Here is an 18,781-nt window from a genome sequence, read left to right on the forward strand (position 1 = left end):
CCTTTGACCTCAGGAAGCTACCCAGGGGTTCACCTCTCTCCCTGGACTTGCAGTCTAGGCCCCAGGGTACCCCTGTCCCTCCACCTATGGGCTACAGACCCCAGCAAGCTACCCAGGGGTCCACAACTCTCCCTGGACTTGCAGGATAGGCCCCAGGGTGCCCCCTGGCCCTCCACCTAGGGGCCTCTGACCTTAGGAAGCTACCCAGGGGTCCACCTCTCTCCCTGGACTTGCAGTGTAGACCCTAGGGTGCCCCCTGGCCCTCCACCTAGTTGCCTCTGACCCCAGCAAGCTACCCAGGGGTCCACCTCTCTCCCTGGACTTGCAGTAGAGGCCCTAGGGTACCTCCTGACCCTCCACCTAGGGGACTCTGACCCCAGGAAGCTACCCAGGGGTCCACCTCTCTCCCTGGACTAGCAGTAGAGGCCCCAGGGTGCCCCCTGGCCCTCCACCTAGGGGACTCGTACCCCAGCAAGCTACCCAGGGGTCCACCTCTCTCCCTGGACTTGCAGGATAGGCCCCAGGGTGCCCCCTGGCCCTCCACCTAGGGGCCTCAGACCTTAGGAAGCTACCCAAGGGTCCACAACTCTCCCTGGGATTGCAGTAAAGGTCCCAGGGTGCCCCCTTGACCTCCACCTAGGGGCCTCTGACCCTAGCAAGCTACCCAGGGGTCCACCTTTCTCCCTGGACTTGCAGTAGAGGCCCCAGGGTGCCCCCTGGCCCTCCACTTAGGGGCCTCTTACCCCAGCTAGCTACCCATGGGTCCACCTCTCTCCCTAGACTTGCAGTAGAGGCCCCAGGGTGCCCCCTGGCCCTCCACCTATGGGCCTCTGACCCCAGCAAGCTACCCAGGGGTCCACATCTCTCCCTGGACTTGCAGTAGAGGCCCCAGGGTGCCCCCTGGCCCTCCACCTAGGGGCCTCGTACCCCAGCAAGCTACCCAGGGGTCCACCTCTCTCCCTGGACATGCAGGATAGGCCCCAGGGTGCCCAATGGCCCTCCACCTAGGGGCCTCTAACCTTAGGAAGCTACCCAAGGGTCCACCTCTCTCCCTGGACTTGAAGTATAGGCCCCAGGGTACACCCTGGCCCTCCACCTATGGGCTTCAGACCCCAGCAAGCTACCCAGGGGTCCACCTCTCTCCCTGGACTTGCAGTAGAGTCCCCAGGGTGCCCCCTGGCCCTCCACCTAGAGGCCTCTGACCCCAGCAAGCTACCCAGGGGTCCACCTCTTTCCCTGGACTTGCAGGATAGGCCCCAGGTTGCCCCCTGGCCCTCCACCTAGGGGCCTTTGACCTCAGGAAGCTACCCAGGGGTTCACCTCTCTCCCTGGACTTGCAGTCTAGGCCCCAGGGTACCCCTGTCCCTCCACCTATGGGCTACAGACCCCAGCAAGCTACCCAGGGGTCCACAACTCTCCCTGGACTTGCAGGATAGGCCCCAGGGTGCCCCCTGGCCCTCCACCTAGGGGCCTCTGACCTTAGGAAGCTACCCAGGGGTCCACCTCTCTCCCTGGACTTGCAGTGTAGACCCTAGGGTGCCCCCTGGCCCTCCACCTAGTTGCCTCTGACCCCAGCAAGCTACCCAGGGGTCCACCTCTCTCCCTGGACTTGCAGTAGAGGCCCTAGGGTACCTCCTGACCCTCCACCTAGGGGACTCTGACCCCAGGAAGCTACCCAGGGGTCCACCTCTCTCCCTGGACTAGCAGTAGAGGCCCCAGGGTGCCCCCTGGCCCTCCACCTAGGGGACTCGTACCCCAGCAAGCTACCCAGGGGTCCACCTCTCTCCCTGGACTTGCAGGATAGGCCCCAGGGTGCCCCCTGGCCCTCCACCTAGGGGCCTCAGACCTTAGGAAGCTACCCAAGGGTCCACAACTCTCCCTGGGATTGCAGTAAAGGTCCCAGGGTGCCCCCTTGACCTCCACCTAGGGGCCTCTGACCCTAGCAAGCTACCCAGGGGTCCACCTTTCTCCCTGGACTTGCAGTAGAGGCCCCAGGGTGCCCCCTGGCCCTCCACTTAGGGGCCTCTTACCCCAGCTAGCTACCCATGGGTCCACCTCTCTCCCTAGACTTGCAGTAGAGGCCCCAGGGTGCCCCCTGGCCCTCCACCTATGGGCCTCTGACCCCAGCAAGCTACCCAGGGGTCCACCTCTTTCCCTGGACTTGCAGTAGAGGCCCCAGGGTGCCCCCTGGCCCTCCACCTAAGGGCCTCTGACCCCAGCAAGCTACCCAGGGGTCCACCTCTCTCCCTGGACTTGCAGTAGAGGCCCCAGGGTGCCCCCTGGCCCTCCACCTAGGGGCCTCGTACCCCAGCAAGCTACCCAGGGGTCCACCTCTCTCCCTGGACTTTTAGGATAGGCCCCAGGGTGCCCCCTGGCCCTCCACCTAGGGGCCTCTGACCCCAGCAAGCTACCCAGAGGTCCACCTCTCTCCCTGGACTTGCAGAATAGGCCCCAGGGTGCCCCCTGACCTTCCACCAAGGGGCCTCTGACCCCAGCAAGCTACACAAGGGTCCACAACTCTCCCTGGGATTGCAGTAAAGGCCCCAGGGAGCCCCCTTGACCTTCACCTAGGGGCCTCTGACCCTAGCAAGCTACCCAGGGGACCACCTTTCTCCATGGACTTGCAGTAGAGGCCCCAGGGTGCCCCCTGGCCCTCCACTTAGGGGCCTCTTACCCCAGCTAGCTACCCATGGGTCCACCTCTCTCCCTAGACTTGCAGTAGAGGCCCCAGGGTGCCCCTTGGCCCTCCACCTAGGGGCCTCTGACCCTAGCAAGCTACCCAGGGGTCCACCTCTCTCCCTGGACTTGCAGTAGAGGCCCCAGGGTGCCCCCTGGCCCTCCACCTAGGGGCCTCTGACCTTAGGAAGCTACCCAGGGGTCCACCTCTCTCCCTGGACTTGCAGTGTAGACCCTAGGGTGCCCCCTGGCCCTACACCTAGTTGCCTCTGACCCCAGCAAGCTACCCAGGGGTCCACCTCTCTCCATGGACTTGCAGTAGAGGCCCTAGGGTACCTCCTGACCCTCCACCTAGGGGACTCTGACCCCAGGAAGCTACCCAGGGGTCCACCTCTCTCCCTGGGCTTGCAGTAGAGGCCCCAGGGTGCCCCCTGGCCCTCCACCTAGGGGCCTCTGACCTCAGCAAGCTACACAAGGGTCCACAACTCTCCCTGGGATTGCAGGATAGGCCCCAGGGTACCCCCTGGCCTTCCACCTATGGGCCACAGACTCCAGCAAGCTACCCAGGGGTCCACCTCTCTCCCTGGGCTTGCAGCATAGGCCCCAGGGTGCCCCTTGGCCCTCCACCTAGAGGCCGCTGACCCCAGCAAGCTACCCAAGGGTCCACCTCTCTCCCTGGACTTAAAGTAGAGGCCCCAAGGTGCCCCTTGGCCCTCCACCTAGGGGCCTCTGACCCCAGCAAGCTACCCAGAGGTCCACCTGTCTCCCTGGACTTGCAGAATAGGCCCCAGGGTGCCCCCTGACCCTCCACCAAGGGGCCTCTGACCCCAGCAAGCTACACAAGGGTCCACAACTCTCCCTGGGATTGCAGTAAAGGTCCCAGGGTGCCCCCTTGACCCCCACCTAGGGGCCTCTGACCCTAGCAAGCTACCCAGGGGTCCACCTTTCTCCCTGGACTTGCAGTAGAGGCCCCAGGAAGCCCCCTGTCCCTCTGCCTAGGGGCCTCTGACCCCAGCAAACTACCCAGGGGTCCACCTCTCTCCCTGGACTTGCAGTAGAGGCCCCAGGGTGCCCTCTGGCCCTCCACTTAGGGGCCTCTTACCCCAGCTAGCTACCCATGGGTCCACCTCTCTCCCTAGACTTGCAGTAGAGGCCCCAGGGTGCCCCCTGGCCCTCCACCTATGGGCTTCAGACCCCAGCAAGCTACCCAGGGGTCCACCTCTCTCCCTGGACTTGCAGTAGAGGCCCCAGGGTGCCCTCTGGCCCTCCACCTAGGGGCCTCTGACCTTAGGAAGCTACCCAGGGGTCCACCTCTCTCCCTGGACTTGCAGTGTAGACCCTAGGGTGCCCCCTGGCCCTCCACCTAGTTGCCTCTGACCCCAGCAAGCTACCCAGGGGTCCACCACTCTCCCTAGACTTGCAGTAGAGGCCCTAGGGTACCTCCTGACCCTCCACCTAGGGGACTCTGACACCAGGAAGCTACCCAGGGGTCCACCTCTCTCCCTGGGCTTGCAGTAGAGGCCCCAGGGTGCCCCCTGGCCCTCCACCTAGGGGACTCGTACCCCAGCAAGCTACCCAGGGGTCCACCTCTCTCCCTGGACTTGCAGGATAGGCCCCAGGGTGCCCCCTGGCCCTCGACCTAGGGGCCTCTGACCTTAGGAAGCTACCCAGGGGTCCACCTCTCTCCCTGGACTTGATGTATAGGCCCCGGGGTACCCCCTGGCCCTCCACCTATGGGCTTCAGACCCCAGCAAACTACCCAGGGGTCCACCTCTCTCCCTGGACTTGCAGTAGAGGCCCCAGGGTGCTCCCTGGCCCTCCACCTAGAGGTCTCTGACCCCAGCAAGCTACCTAGGGGTCCACCTCTTTCCCTGGACTTGCAGTAGAGGCCCCAGGGTGCCCCCTGGCCCTCCACCTAGGGGCCTCTGACCCGAGCAAGCTACCCTTGGGTCCACCTCTCTCCCTGGACTTGCAGTAGAGGCCCCAGGGTGCCCCCTGGCCCTCCACCTAGGGGCCTCGTACCCCAGCAAGCTACCCAGGGGTCCACCTCTCTCCCTGGACTTTTAGGATAGGCCCCAGGGTGCCCCCTGGCCCTCCACCTAGGGGCCTCTGACCCCAGCAAGCTACCCAGAGGTCCACCTCTCTCCCTGGACTTGCAGAATAGGCCCCAGGGTACCCCCTGACCCTCCACCAAGTGGCCTCTGACCCCAGCAAGCTACACAAGGGTCCACAACTCTCCCTGGGATTGCAGTAAAGGCCCCAGGGTGCCCCCTTGACCTCAACCTAGGGGCCTCTGACCCCAGCAAGCTACCCCGGGGTCCACCTTTCTCCCTGGACTTGCAGTAGAGGCCCCAGGAAGCCCCCTGTCCCTCCGCCTAGGGGCCTCTGACCCCAGCAAACTACCCAGGGGTCCACCTCTCTCACTGGACTTGCAGTAGAGGCCCCAGGGTGCCCCCTGGCCCTCCACTCAGGGGCCTCTTACCCCAGCTAGCTACCCATGGGTCCACCTCTCTCCCTAGACTTGCAGTAGAGGCCCCAGGGTGCCCCCTGGCCCTCCACCTATGGGCTTCAGACCCCAGCAAGCTACCCAGGGGTCCACCTCTCTCCCTGGACTTGCCGGATAGGCCCCAGGGTGCCCCCTGGCCCTCCACCTAGGGGCCTCTGACCCCAGCAAGCTACCCAGAGGTCCACCTTTCTCCCTGGACTTGCAGAATAGGCCCCAGGGTGCCCCCTGACCCTCCACCAAGGGGCCTCTGACCCCAGCAAGCTACACAAGGGTCCACAACTCTCCCTGGGATTGAAGTAAAGGCCCCAGGGTGCCCCCTTGACCTCCACCTAGGGGCCTCTGACCCTAGCAAGCTACCCAGGGGTCCACCTTTCTCCCTGGACTTGCAGTAGAGGCCCCAGGAAGCCCCCTGTCCCTCCGCCTAGGGGCCTCTGACCCCAGCAAACTACCCAGGGGTCCACCTCTCTCCCTGGACTTGCAGTAGAGGCCCCAGGGTGCCCCCTGGCCCTCCACTTAGGGGCCTCTTACCCCAGCTAGCTACCCATGGGTCCACCTCTCTCCCTAGACTTGCAGTAGAGGCCCCAGGGTGCCCCCTGGCCCTCCACCTATGGGCTTCAGACTCCAGCAAGCTACCCAGGGGTCCACCTCTCTCCCTGGACTTGCAGTAGAGGCCCCAGGGTGCCCCCTGGCCCTCCACCTAGGGGCCCCGTACCCCAGCAAGCTACTCAGGGGTCCACCTTACTCCCTGGACTTGCAAGATAGGCCCCAGGGTGCCCCCTGGCCCTCCACCTAGAGGCCTTGTACCCCAGCAAGCTACCCAGGGGTCCACATCTCTCCCTGGACTTGCACAATAGTCCCCAGGGTGCCCTCTGGCCCTCCACGTAGGGGCCTCTAACCTTAGGAAGCTACCCAAGGGTCCACCTCTCTCCCTGGACTTGAAGTATAGGCCCCAGGGTACCCCCTGGCCCTCCACTTATGGGCTTCAGACCCCAGCAAGCTACCCAGGGGTCCACCTCTCTCCCTGGACTTGCAGTAGAGGCCCCAGGGTGCCCCCTGGCCCTCCACTTAGGGGCCTCTTACCCCAGCTAGCTACCCATGGGTCCACCTCTCTCCCTAGACTTGCAGTAGAGGCCCCAGGGTGCCCCCTGGCCCTCCACCTAGTTGCCTCTGACCCCAGCAAGCTACCCAGGGGTCCACCTCTCTCCATGGACTTGCAGTAGAGGCCCTAGGGTACCTCCTGACCCTCCACCTAGGGGACTCTGACCCCAGGAAGCTACCCAGGGGTCCACCTCTCTCCCTGGGCTTGCAGTAGAGGCCCCAGGGTGCCCCCTGGCCCTCCACCTAGGGGCCTCTGACCTCAGCAAGCTACACAAGGGTCCACAACTCTCCCTGGGATTGCAGGATAGGCCCCAGGGTACCCCCTGGCCTTCCACCTATGGGCCACAGACTCCAGCAAGCTACCCAGGGGTCCACCTCTCTCCCTGGGCTTGCAGCATAGGCCCCAGGGTGCCCCTTGGCCCTCCACCTAGAGGCCGCTGACCCCAGCAAGCTACCCAAGGGTCCACCTCTCTCCCTGGACTTAAAGTAGAGGCCCCAAGGTGCCCCTTGGCCCTCCACCTAGGGGCCTCTGACCCCAGCAAGCTACCCAGAGGTCAACCTGTCTCCCTGGACTTGCAGAATAGGCCCCAGGGTGCCCCCTGACCCTCCACCAAGGGGCCTCTGACCCCAGCAAGCTACACAAGGGTCCACAACTCTCCCTGGGATTGCAGTAAAGGTCCCAGGGTGCCCCCTTGACCCCCTTCTAGGGGCCTCTGACCCTAGCAAGCTACCCAGGGGTCCACCTTTCTCCCTGGACTTGCAGTAGAGGCCCCAGGAAGCCCCCTGTCCCTCTGCCTAGGGGCCTCTGACCCCAGCAAACTACCCAGGGGTCCACCTCTCTCCCTGGACTTGCAGTAGAGGCCCCAGGGTGCCCCCTGGCCCTCCACTTAGGGGCCTCTTACCCCAGCTAGCTACCCATGGGTCCACCTCTCTCCCTAGACTTGCAGTAGAGGCCCCAGGGTGCCCCCTGGCCCTCCACCTATGGGCTTCAGACCCCAGCAAGCTACCCAGGGGTCCACCTCTCTCCCTGGACTTGCAGTAGAGGCCCCAGGGTGCCCTCTGGCCCTCCACCTAGGGGCCTCTGACCTTAGGAAGCTACCCAGGGGTCCACCTCTCTCCCTGGACTTGCAGTGTAGACCCTAGGGTGCCCCCTGGCCCTCCACCTAGTTGCCTCTGACCCCAGCAAGCTACCCAGGGGTCCACCTCTCTCCCTAGACTTGCAGTAGAGGCCCTAGGGTACCTCCTGACCCTCCACCTAGGGGACTCTGACACCAGGAAGCTACCCAGGGGTCCACCTCTCTCCCTGGGCTTGCAGTAGAGGCCCCAGGGTGCCCCCTGGCCCTCCACCTAGGGGACTCGTACCCCAGCAAGCTACCCAGGGGTCCACCTCTCTCCCTGGACTTGCAGGATAGGCCCCAGGGTGCCCCCTGGCCCTCGACCTAGGGGCCTCTGACCTTAGGAAGCTACCCAGGGGTCCACCTCTCTCCCTGGACTTGATGTATAGGCCCCGGGGTACCCCCTGGCCCTCCACCTATGGGCTTCAGACCCCAGCAAACTACCCAGGGGTCCACCTCTCTCCCTGGACTTGCAGTAGAGGCCCCAGGGTGCCCCCTGGCCCTCCACCTAGAGGTCTCTGACCCCAGCAAGCTACCTAGGGGTCCACCTCTTTCCCTGGACTTGCAGTAGAGGCCCCAGGGTGCCCCCTGGCCCTCCACCTAGGGGCCTCTGACCCGAGCAAGCTACCCATGGGTCCACCTCTCTCCCTGGACTTGCAGTAGAGGCCCCAGGGTGCCCCCTGGCCCTCCACCTAGGGGCCTCGTACCCCAGCAAGCTACCCAGGGGTCCACCTCTCTCCCTGGACTTTTAGGATAGGCCCCAGGGTGCCCCCTGGCCCTCCACCTAGGGGCCTCTGACCCCAGCAAGCTACCCAGAGGTCCACCTCTCTCCCTGGACTTGCAGAATAGGCCCCAGGGTACCCTCTGACCCTCCACCAAGTGGCCTCTGACCCCAGCAAGCTACACAAGGGTCCACAACTCTCCCTGGGATTGCAGTAAAGGCCCCAGGGTGCCCCCTTGACCTCAACCTAGGGGCCTCTGACCCCAGCAAGCTACCCCGGGGTCCACCTTTCTCCCTGGACTTGCAGTAGAGGCCCCAGGAAGCCCCCTGTCCCTCCGCCTAGGGGCCTCTGACCCCAGCAAACTACCCAGGGGTCCACCTCTCTCCCTGGACTTGCAGTAGAGGCCCCAGGGTGCCCCCTGGCCCTCCACTCAGGGGCCTCTTACCCCAGCTAGCTACCCATGGGTCCACCTCTCTCCCTAGACTTGCAGTAGAGGCCCCAGGGTGCCCCCTGGCCCTCCACCTATGGGCTTCAGACCCCAGCAAGCTACCCAGGGGTCCACCTCTCTCCCTGGACTTGCAGGATAGGCCCCAGGGTGCCCCCTGGCCCTCCACCTAGGGGCCTCTGACCCCAGCAAGCTACCCAGAGGTCCACCTTTCTCCCTGGACTTGCAGAATAGGCCCCAGGGTGCCCCCTGACCCTCCACCAAGGGGCCTCTGACCCCAGCAAGCTACACAAGGGTCCACAACTCTCCCTGGGATTGAAGTAAAGGCCCCAGGGTGCCCCCTTGACCTCCACCTAGGGGCCTCTGACCCTAGCAAGCTACCCAGGGGTCCACCTTTCTCCCTGGACTTGCAGTAGAGGCCCCAGGAAGCCCCCTGTCCCTCCGCCTAGGGGCCTCTGACACCAGCAAACTACCCAGGGGTCCACCTCTCTCCCTGGACTTGCAGTAGAGGCCCCAGGGTGCCCCCTGGCCCTCCACTTAGGGGCCTCTTACCCCAGCTAGCTACCCATGGGTCCACCTCTCTCCCTAGACTTGCAGTAGAGGCCCCAGGGTGCCCCCTGGCCCTCCACCTATGGGCTTCAGACTCCAGCAAGCTACCCAGGGGTCCACCTCTCTCCCTGGACTTGCAGTAGAGGCCCCAGGGTGCCCCCTGGCCCTCCACCTAGGGGCCCCGTACCCCAGCAAGCTACTCAGGGGTCCACCTTACTCCCTGGACTTGCAAGATAGGCCCCAGGGTGCCCCCTGGCCCTCCACCTAGAGGCCTTGTACCCCAGCAAGCTACCCAGGGGTCCACATCTCTCCCTGGACTTGCACAATAGTCCCCAGGGTGCCCTCTGGCCCTCCACGTAGGGGCCTCTAACCTTAGGAAGCTACCCAAGGGTCCACCTCTCTCCCTGGACTTGAAGTATAGGCCCCAGGGTACCCCCTGGCCCTCCACTTATGGGCTTCAGACCCCAGCAAGCTACCCAGGGGTCCACCTCTCTCCCTGGACTTGCAGTAGAGGCCCCAGGGTGCCCCCTGGCCCTCCACTTAGGGGCCTCTTACCCCAGCTAGCTACCCATGGGTCCACCTCTCTCCCTAGACTTGCAGTAGAGGCCCCAGGGTGCCCCCTGGCCCTCCACCTAGAGGCTTCTGACCCCAGCAAGCTACCCAGGGGTCCACCTCTTTCCCTGGTCTTGCAGTAGAGGTCCCAGGGTGCCCCTGGCCTTCCACCTAGGGGCCTCTGACCCCAGCAAGCTACCCAGGGGTCCACCTCTCTCCCTGGACTTGCAGTAGAGGCCCCAGGGTGCCCCCTGGCCCTCCACCTATGGGCCTCGTACCCCAGCAAGCTACCCAGGGGTCCACCTCTCTCCCTGGACTTGTGGGATAGGCCCCAGGGTGCCCCCTGGCCCTCCACCTAGGGGCGTCTGACCCCAGCAAGCTACCCAGAGGTCGACCTCTCTCCCTGGACTTGCAGAATAGGCCCCAGGGTGCCCCCTGACCCTCCACCAAGGGGCCTCTGACCCCAGCAAGCTGCACAAGGGTCCACAACTCTCCCTGGGATTGCAGTAAAGGTCCCAGGGTGCCCCCTTGACCTCCACCTAGGGGCCTCTGACCCTAGCAAGCTACCCAGGGGTCCACCTTTCTCCCTGGACTTGCAGTAGAGGTCCCAGGAAGACGCCTGTCCCTCCGCCTAGGGGCCTCTGACCCCAGCAAACTACCCAGGGGTCCACCTCTCTCCCTGGACTTGCAGTAGAGGCCGCAGGGTGCCCCCTGGCCCTCCACTTAGGGGCCTCTTACCCCAGCTAGCTACCCATGGGTCCACCTCTCTCCCTAGACTTGCAGTAGAGGCCCCAGGGTGCCCCCTGGCCCTCCACCTATGGGCTTCAGACAACAGCAAGCTACCCAGGGGTCCACCTCTCTCCCTGGACTTGCAGTAGAGGCCCCAGGGTGCCCCCTGGCCCTCCACCTAGGGGCCTCTGACCTTAGGAAGCTACCCAGGGGTCCACCTCTCTCCCTGGACTTGCAGTGTAGACCCTAGGGTGCCCCCTGGCCCTCCACCTAGTTGCCTCTGACCCCAGCAAACTACCCAGGGGTCCACCTCTCTCCCTGGACTTGCAGTAGAGGCCCCAGGGTGCCCCCTGGCCCTCCACTTAGGGGCCTCTTACCCTAGCTAGCTACCCATGGGTCCACCTCTCTCCCTAGACTTGCAGTAGAGGCCCCAGGGTGCCCCCTGGCCCTCCACCTATGGGCTTCAGACCCCAGCAAGCTACCCAGGGGTCCACCTCTCTCCCTGGACTTGCAGTAGAGGCCCCAGGGTGCCCCCTGGCCCTCCACCTAGGGGCCTCGTACCCCAGCAAGCTACTCAGGGGTCCACCTTACTCCCTGGACTTGCAAGATAGGCCCCAGGGTGCCCCCTGGCCCTCCACCTTGAGGCCTTGTACCCCAGCAAGCTACCCAGGGGTCCACCTCTCTCCCTGGACTTGCACGATAGTCCCCAGGGTGCCCTTTGGCCCTCCACCTAGGGGCCTCTAACATTAGGAAGCTACCCAAGGGTCCACCTCTCTCCCTGGACTTGAAGTATAGGCCCCAGGGTACCCCCTGGCCCTCCACCTATGGGCTTCAGACCCCAGCAAGCTACCCAGGGGTCCACTTCTCTCCCTGGACTTGCAGTAGAGGCCCCAGGGTGCCCCCTGGCCCTCCACTTAGGGGCCTCTTACCCCAGCTAGCTACCCATGGGTCCACCTCTCTCCCTAGACTTGCAGTAGAGGCCCCAGGGTGCCCCCTGGCCCTCCATCTAGAGGCCTCTGACCCCAGCAAGCTACCCAGGGGTCCACCTCTTTCCCTGGTCTTGCAGTAGAGGCCCCAGGGTGCCCCCTGACCCTCCAACTAGGGGCCTCTGACCCCAGCAAGCTACCCAGGGGTCCACCTCTCTCCCTGGACTTGCAGTAGAGGCCCCAGGGTGCCCCCTGGCCCTCCACCTATGGGCCTCGTACCCCAGCAAGCTACCCAGGGGTCCACCTCTCTCCCTGGACTTGCAGGATAGGCCCCAGGGTGCCCCCTGGCCCTCCACCTAGGGGCCTCTGACCCCAGCAAGCTACCCAGAGGTCCACCTCTCTCCCTGGACTTGCAGAATAGGCCCCAGGGTGCCCCCTGACCCTCCACCAAGGGGCCTCTGACCCCAGCAAGCTACACAAGGGACCACAACTCTCCCTGGGATTGCAGTAAAGGTCCCAGGGTGCCCCCTTGACCTCCAACTAGGGGCCTCGTACCCCAGCAAGCAACCCAGGGGTCCACCTCTCTCCTTGGACTTGCAGGATAGGCCCCAGGGTGCTCCCTGGCCCTCCACCTAGGGGCCTTTGACCTCAGGAAGCTACCCAGGGGTCCACCTCTCTCCCTGGACTTGCAGTCTAGGCCCCAGGGTACCCCTGTCCCTCCACCTAGTTGCCTCTGACCCCAGCAAGCTACCCAGGGGTCCTCCTCTCTCCCTAGACTTGCAGTAGAGGCCCCAGGGTGCCCCCTGGCCCTCCACCTAGGGGCCTCTAACCTTAGGAAGCTACCCAGGGGTCCACATCTCTCCCTGGATTTGCAGGATAGGCCCCAGGGTGCCCCCTGGCCCTCCACCTAGGGGCCTCTGACCTTAGGAAGCTACCCAGGGGTCCACCTCTCTCCCTGGACTTGCAGTGTAGACCCTAGGGTGCCCCCTGGCCCTCCACCTATTTGCCTCTGACCCCAGCAAGCTACCCAGGGGTCCACCTCTCTCCCTGGACTTGCAGTAGAGGCCCTAGGGTACCTCCTGACCCTCCACCTAGGGGACTCTGACCCCAGGAAGCTACCCAGGGGTTCACCTCTCTCCCTGGACTTGCAGTAGAGGCCCCAGGGTGCCCCCTGGCCCTCCACCTATCGGACTCGTATCCCAGCAAGCTACCCAGGGGTCCACCTCTCTCCCTGGACTTGCAGGATAGGCCCCAGGGTGCCCCCTGGCCCTCCACCTAGGGGCCTCTGACCTTAGGAAGCTACCCAGGGGTCCACCTCTCTCCCTGGACTTGCAGTAGAGGCCCCAGGGTGCCCCCTGGCCCTCCACCAAGGGGCCTCGTACCCCATCAAGCTACCCAGGGGTCCACCTCTCTCCCTGGACTTGCAGTATAGGCCCCAGGGTACCCCCTTGGCCCTCCACCTAGAGGCCTCTGACCCCAGCAAGCTACCCAGGGGTCCACCTTTCTCCCTGGACTTGCAGTAGAGGCCCCAGGAAGCCCCCTGTCCCTCCGCCTTGGGGCCTCTGACCCCAGCAAACTACCCAGGGGTCCACTTCTCTCCCTGGACTTGCAGTAGAGGCCCCAGGGTGCCCCCTTGCCCTCCACTTAGGGGCCTCTTACCCCATCTAGCTACCCATGGGTCCACCTCTCTACCTAGACTTGCAGTAGAGGCCCCAAGGTGCCCCCTGGCCCTCCACCTAGGGGTCTCTGACCCAAGCAAGCTACCAAGGGGTCCACCTCTCTCCCTGGCCTTGCAGTAGAGGCCCCAGGGTGCCCCCTGGCCCTCCACCTGGAGGCCTTGTACCCCAGCAAGCTACCCAGGGGTCCACCTCTCTCCCTGGACTTGCACGATAGTCCCCAGGGTGCCCTCTGGCCCTCCACCTAGGGGCCTCTAACCTTAGGAAGCTACCCAAGGGTCCACCTCTCTCCCTGGACTTGCAGTAGAGGCCCCAGGGTGCCCCCTGGCCCTCCACTTAGGGGCCTCTTACCCCAGCTAGCTACCCATGGGTCCACCTCTCTCCCTAGACTTGCAGTAGAGGCCCCAGGGTGCCCCCTGGCCCTCCACCTAGGGACCTCTGACCCCAGCAAGCTACCCAGAGGTCCACCTCTCTCCCTGGACTTGCAGAATAGGCCCCAGGGTGCCCCCTGGCCCTCCACCTAGGGGCCTCTGACCTTAGGAAGCTACCCAGGGGTCCACCTCTCTCCCTGGACTTGCAGTAGAGGCCCCAGGGTGCCCCCTTGCCCTCCACTTAGGGGCCTCTTACCCCAGCTAGCTACCCATGGGTCCACCTCTCTACCTAGACTTGCAGTAGAGGCCCCAAGGTGCCCCCTGGCCCTCCACCTAGGGGTCTCTGACCCAAGCAAGCTACCAAGGGGTCCACCTCTCTCCCTGGCCTTGCAGTAGAGGCCCCAGGGTGCCCCCTGGCCCTCCACCTAGAGGCCTTGTACCCCAGCAAGCTACCCAGGGGTCCACCTCTCTCCCTGGACTTGCACGATAGTACCCAGGGTGCCCTCTGCCCCTTCACCTAGGGGCCTCTAACCTTACGAAGCTACCCAAGGGTCCACCTCTCTCCCTGGACTTGCAGTAGAGGCCCCAGGGTGCCCCCTGGCCCTCCACTTAGGGGCCTCTTACCCCAGCTAGCTACCCATGGGTCCACCTCTCTCCCTAGACTTGCAGTAGAGGCCCCAGGGTGCCCCCTGGCCCTCTACCTAGAGGCCTCTGACCCCAGCAAGCTACCCAGGGGACCACCTCTTTCCCTGGACTTGCAGTAGAGGCCCCAGGGTGCCCCCTGGCCCTCCACCTAGGGGCCTTTGACCCCAGCAAGCTACCCAGGGGTCCACCTCTCTCCCTGGACTTGCAGTAGAGGCCCTAGGGTACCTCCTGACCCTCCACCTAGGGGACTCTGACCCCAGGAAGCTACCCAGGGGTCCACCTCTCTCCCTGGACTTGCAGTAGAGGCCCCAGGGTGCCCCCTGGCCCTCCACCTAGGGGACTCGTACCCCAGCAAGCTACCCAGGGGTCCACCTCTCTCCCTGGACTTGCAGGATATGCCCCAGGGTGCCCCCTGGCCCTCCACCTAGGGGCCTCTGACCTTAGGAAGCTACCCAGGGGTCCACCTCTCTCCCTGGACTTGCAATAGAGGCCCCAGGGTGCCCCCTGGCCCTCCACCTAGGGGCCTCGTACCCCAGCTAGCTACCCAGGGGTCCACCTCTCTCCCTGGACTTGCAGGATATGCCCCAGGGTGCCCCCTGGCCCTCCACCTAGGGGCCTCTGACATTAGGAAGCTACCCAGGGGTCCACCTCTCTCCCTGGACTTGCAGTATAGGCCCCAGGGTACCCCCTGGACCTCCACCTATGGGCTACAGACCCCAGCAAGCTACCCAGGGGTCCACCTCTCTCCCTGGACTTGCAGTATAGGCCCCAGGGTACCCCTGTCCCTCCACCTAGTTGCCTCTGACCCCAGCAAGCTACCCAGGGGTCCTTTTCTCTCCCTGGACTTGCAGTAGAGGCCCCAGGGTGCCCCCTGGCCCTCCACCTAGGGGCCTCGTACCCCAGCAAGCTACCCAGGGGTCCACATCTCTCCCTGGACTTGCTGGATAGGCCCCAGGGTGCCCCCTGGCCCTCCACCTAGGGGCCTCTGACCTTAGGAAGCTACCCAGGGGTCCACATCTCTCCCTGGACTTGCAGTGTAGACCCTAGGGTGCCCCCTGGCCCTCCACCTATTTGCCTCTGACCCCAGCAAGCTACCCAGGGGTCCACCTCTCTCCCTGGACTTGCAGTAGAGGCCCTAGGGTACCTCCTGACCCTCCACCTAGGGGACTCTGACCCCAGGAAGCTACCCAGGGGTCCACCTCTCTCCCTGGACTTGCAATAGAGGCCCCAGGGTGCCCCCTGGCCCTCCACCTAGGGGCCTTGTACCCCAGCAAGCTACTCAGGGGTCCACCTTACTCCCTGGACTTGCAAGATAGGCCCCAGGGTGTCCCCTGGCCCTCCACCTAGGGGCCTCTAACCTTAGGAAGCTACCCAAGGGTCCACCTCTCTCCCTGGACTTGAAGTAGAGGCCCCAAGGTGCCCCCTGGCCCTCCACCTAGGGGTCTCTGACCCAAGCAAGCTACCAAGGGGTCCACCTCTCTCCCTGGCCTTGCAGTAGAGGCCCCAGGGTGCCCCCTGGCCCTCCACCTAGAGGCCTTGTACCCCAGCAAGCTACCCAGGGGTCCACCTCTCTCCCTGGACTTGCACGATAGTCCCCAGGGTGCCCTCTGGCCCACCACCTAGGGGCCTCTAACCTTAGGAAGCTACCCAAGGGTCCACCTCTCTCCCTGGACTTGGAGTATAGGCCCCGGGGTACCCCCTGGCCCTCCACCTATGGGCTTCAGACCCCAGCAAGCTACCCAGGGGTCCACCTCTCTCCCTGGACTTGCAGTAGAGGCCCCAGGGTGCCCCTGGCCCTCCACCTAGAGGCCTCTGACCCCAGCAAGCTACCTAGGGGTCCACCTCTTTCCCTGGACTTGCAGTAGAGGCCCCAGGGTGCCCCCTGGCCCTCCACCTAGGGGCCTCGTACCCCAGCAAGCTACCCAGGGGTCCACCTCTCTCCCTGGACTTGCAGTAGAGGCCCCAGGGTGCCCCCTGGCCCTCCACCTAGGGGCCTCGTACCCCAGCAAGCTACCCAGGGGTCCACCTCTCTCCCTGGACTTTTAGGATAGGCCCCAGGGTGCCCCCTGGCCCTCCACCTAGGGGCCTCTGACCCCAGCAAGCTACCCAGGGGTCCACCTCTCTCCCTGGACTTGCAGTAGAGGCCCCAGGGTACCCCCTGGACCTCCACCTATGGGCTACAGACCCCAGCAAGCTACCCAGGGGTCCACCTTTCTCCCTGGACTTGCAGTAGAGGCCCCAGGTTGCCCCCTGGCCCTCCAATTAGGGGCCTCTTACCCCAGCTAGCTACCCATGGGTCCACCTCTCTCCCTAGACTTGCAGTAGAGGCCCAGGGTGCCCCCTGGCCCTCCACCTATGGGCTTCAGACCCCAGCAAGCTACTCAGGGGTCCACCTCTCTCCCTGGACTTGCAGTAGAGGCCCCAGGGTGCCCCCTGGCCCTCCACCTAGGGGCCTTGTACCCCAGCAAGCTACTCAGGGGTCCAACTTAATCCCTGGACTTGCAAGATAGGCCCCAGGGTGCCCCCTGGCCCTCCACCTAGAGGCCTTGTACCCCAGCAAGCTACCCAGGGGTCCACCTTTCTCCCTGGACTTGCACGATAGTCCCCAGGGTGCCCTCTGGCCCTCCACCTAGGGGCCTCTAACCTTAGGAAGCTACCCAAGGGTCCACCTCTCTCCCTGGACTTGCAGTAGAGGCCCCAGGGTGCCCCCTGGCCCTCCACCTATGGGCCTCGTACCCCAGCAAGCTACCCAGGGGTCCACCTCTCTCCCTGGACTTTTAGGATAGGCCCCAGGGTGCTCCCTGGCCCTCCACTTAGGGGCCTCTGACCCCAGCAAGCTACCCAGAGGTCCACCTCTCTCCCTGGAGTTGCAGAATAGGCCCCAGGGTGCCCCCTGACCCTCCAACAAGGGGCCTCTGACCCCAGCAAACTACACAAGGGTCCACAACTCTCCTTGGGATTGCAGTAAAGGCCCCAGGGTGCCCCCTTGATATCCACCTAGGGGCCTCTGACCCTAGCAAGCTACCCAGGGGTCCACCTTTCTCCCTGGACTTGCAGTAGAGGCCCCAGGGTGCCCCCTGGCCCTCCACTTAGGGGCCTCTTACCCCAGCTAGCTACCCATGGGTCCACCTCTCTCCCTAGACTTGCAGTAGAGGCCCCAGGGTGCCCCCTGGCCCTCCACCTATGGGCTTAAGACCTCAGCAAGCTACCCAGGGGTCCACCTCTCTCCCTGGACTTGCAGTAGAGGCCCCAGGGTGCCCCCTGGCCCTCCACCTAGGGGCCTTGTACCCCAGCAAGCTACTCAGGGGTCCACCTTACTCCCTGGACTTGCAAGATAGGCCCCAGGGTGCCCCCTGGCCCTCCACCTAGGGGCCTCTCACCCCAGCAAGCTACCCAGGGGTCCACCTCTCTCCCTGGACTTGCAGTAGAGGCCCCAGGGTGCCCCCTGGCCCTCCACCTATGGGCCTTGTACCCCAGCAAGCTACCCAGGAGTCCACCTCTCTCCCTGAACTTGCAGGATAGGCCCCAGGGTGCCCCCTGGCCCTCCACCTAGGGGCCTCTGACCCCAGCAAGCTACCCAGAGGTCCACCTCTCTCCCTGGACTTGCAGAATAGGCCCCAGGGTGCCCCCTGACCCTCCACCAAGGGGCCTTTGACCTCAGGAAGCTACCCAGGGGTCCACCTCTCTCCCTGGACTTGCAGTATATGCCCCAGGATACCCCTTGTCCCTCCACCTAGTTGCCTCTGACACCAGCAAGCTACCCAGGGGTCCACCTCTCTCCCTGGACTTGCAGTAGAGGCCCCAGGAAGCCCCTGGCCCCCCACCTAGGGGCCTCTGACCCCAGTAAGCTACCCATGGGTCCACCTCTCTCACTGGACTTGCAGTATAGGCCCCAGTGTGCCCCCTGGCCATAGACCAAGGGGCTTCCGACCCCAGCAAGCTAACCAGGGGTCCACCTCTCTCCCTGGGCTTGCAGTAGAGGCCCCAGGGTGCCCCCTGGCCCTCCAACTATGGGCCTCGTACCCCAGCAAGCAACCCAGCGGTCCACCTCTCTCCTTGGACTTGCAAGATAGGCCCGAGGGTGCCCCCTGGCCCTCCACCTAGGGGCCTTTGACCTTAGGAAGCTACCCAGGGGTTCACCTCTCTCCCTGGACTTGTAGTCTAGGCCCCAGGGTACCCCTGTCCCTCCACCTAGTTGCCTCTGACCCCAGCAAGCTACCCAGGGGTCCTCCTCTCTCCCTGGACTTGCAGTAGAGGCCCCAGGGTGCCCCCTGGCCCTCCACCTAGGGGCCTCGTACCCCAGCAAGCTACCCAGGGGTCCACCTCTCTCCCTGGACTTGCAGGATAGGCCCCAGGGTGCGCCCTGGCCCTCCACCTAGGGGCCTCTGACCTCAGGAAGCTACCCAGGAGTCCACCTCTCTCCCTGGACTTGCAGTATAGGCCCCAGGATACCCCCTGTCCCTCCACCTAGTTGCCTCTGACACCAGCAAGCTACCCAGGGGTCCACCTCTCTCCCTGGACTTGCAGTAGAGGCCCCAGAAAGGCCCCTGGCCCCCCACCTAGGGGCCTCTGACCCCAGTAAGCTACCCATGGGTCCACCTCTCTCACTGGACTTGCAGTATAGGCCCCAGGGTGCCCCCTGGCCATACACCAAGGGGATTCTGACCCCAGCAAGCTAACCAGGGGTCCACCTCTCTCCCTGGGCTTGCAGCAGAGGCCCCAGGGTGCCCCCTGGCCCTCCATGGGCCTCGTACCCCAGCAAGCAACCCAG

This window comes from Danio rerio, chromosome 5, assembly GCF_049306965.1.
Source record: "Danio rerio strain Tuebingen ecotype United States chromosome 5, GRCz12tu, whole genome shotgun sequence".
NCBI lineage: Eukaryota > Metazoa > Chordata > Actinopteri > Cypriniformes > Danionidae > Danio > Danio rerio.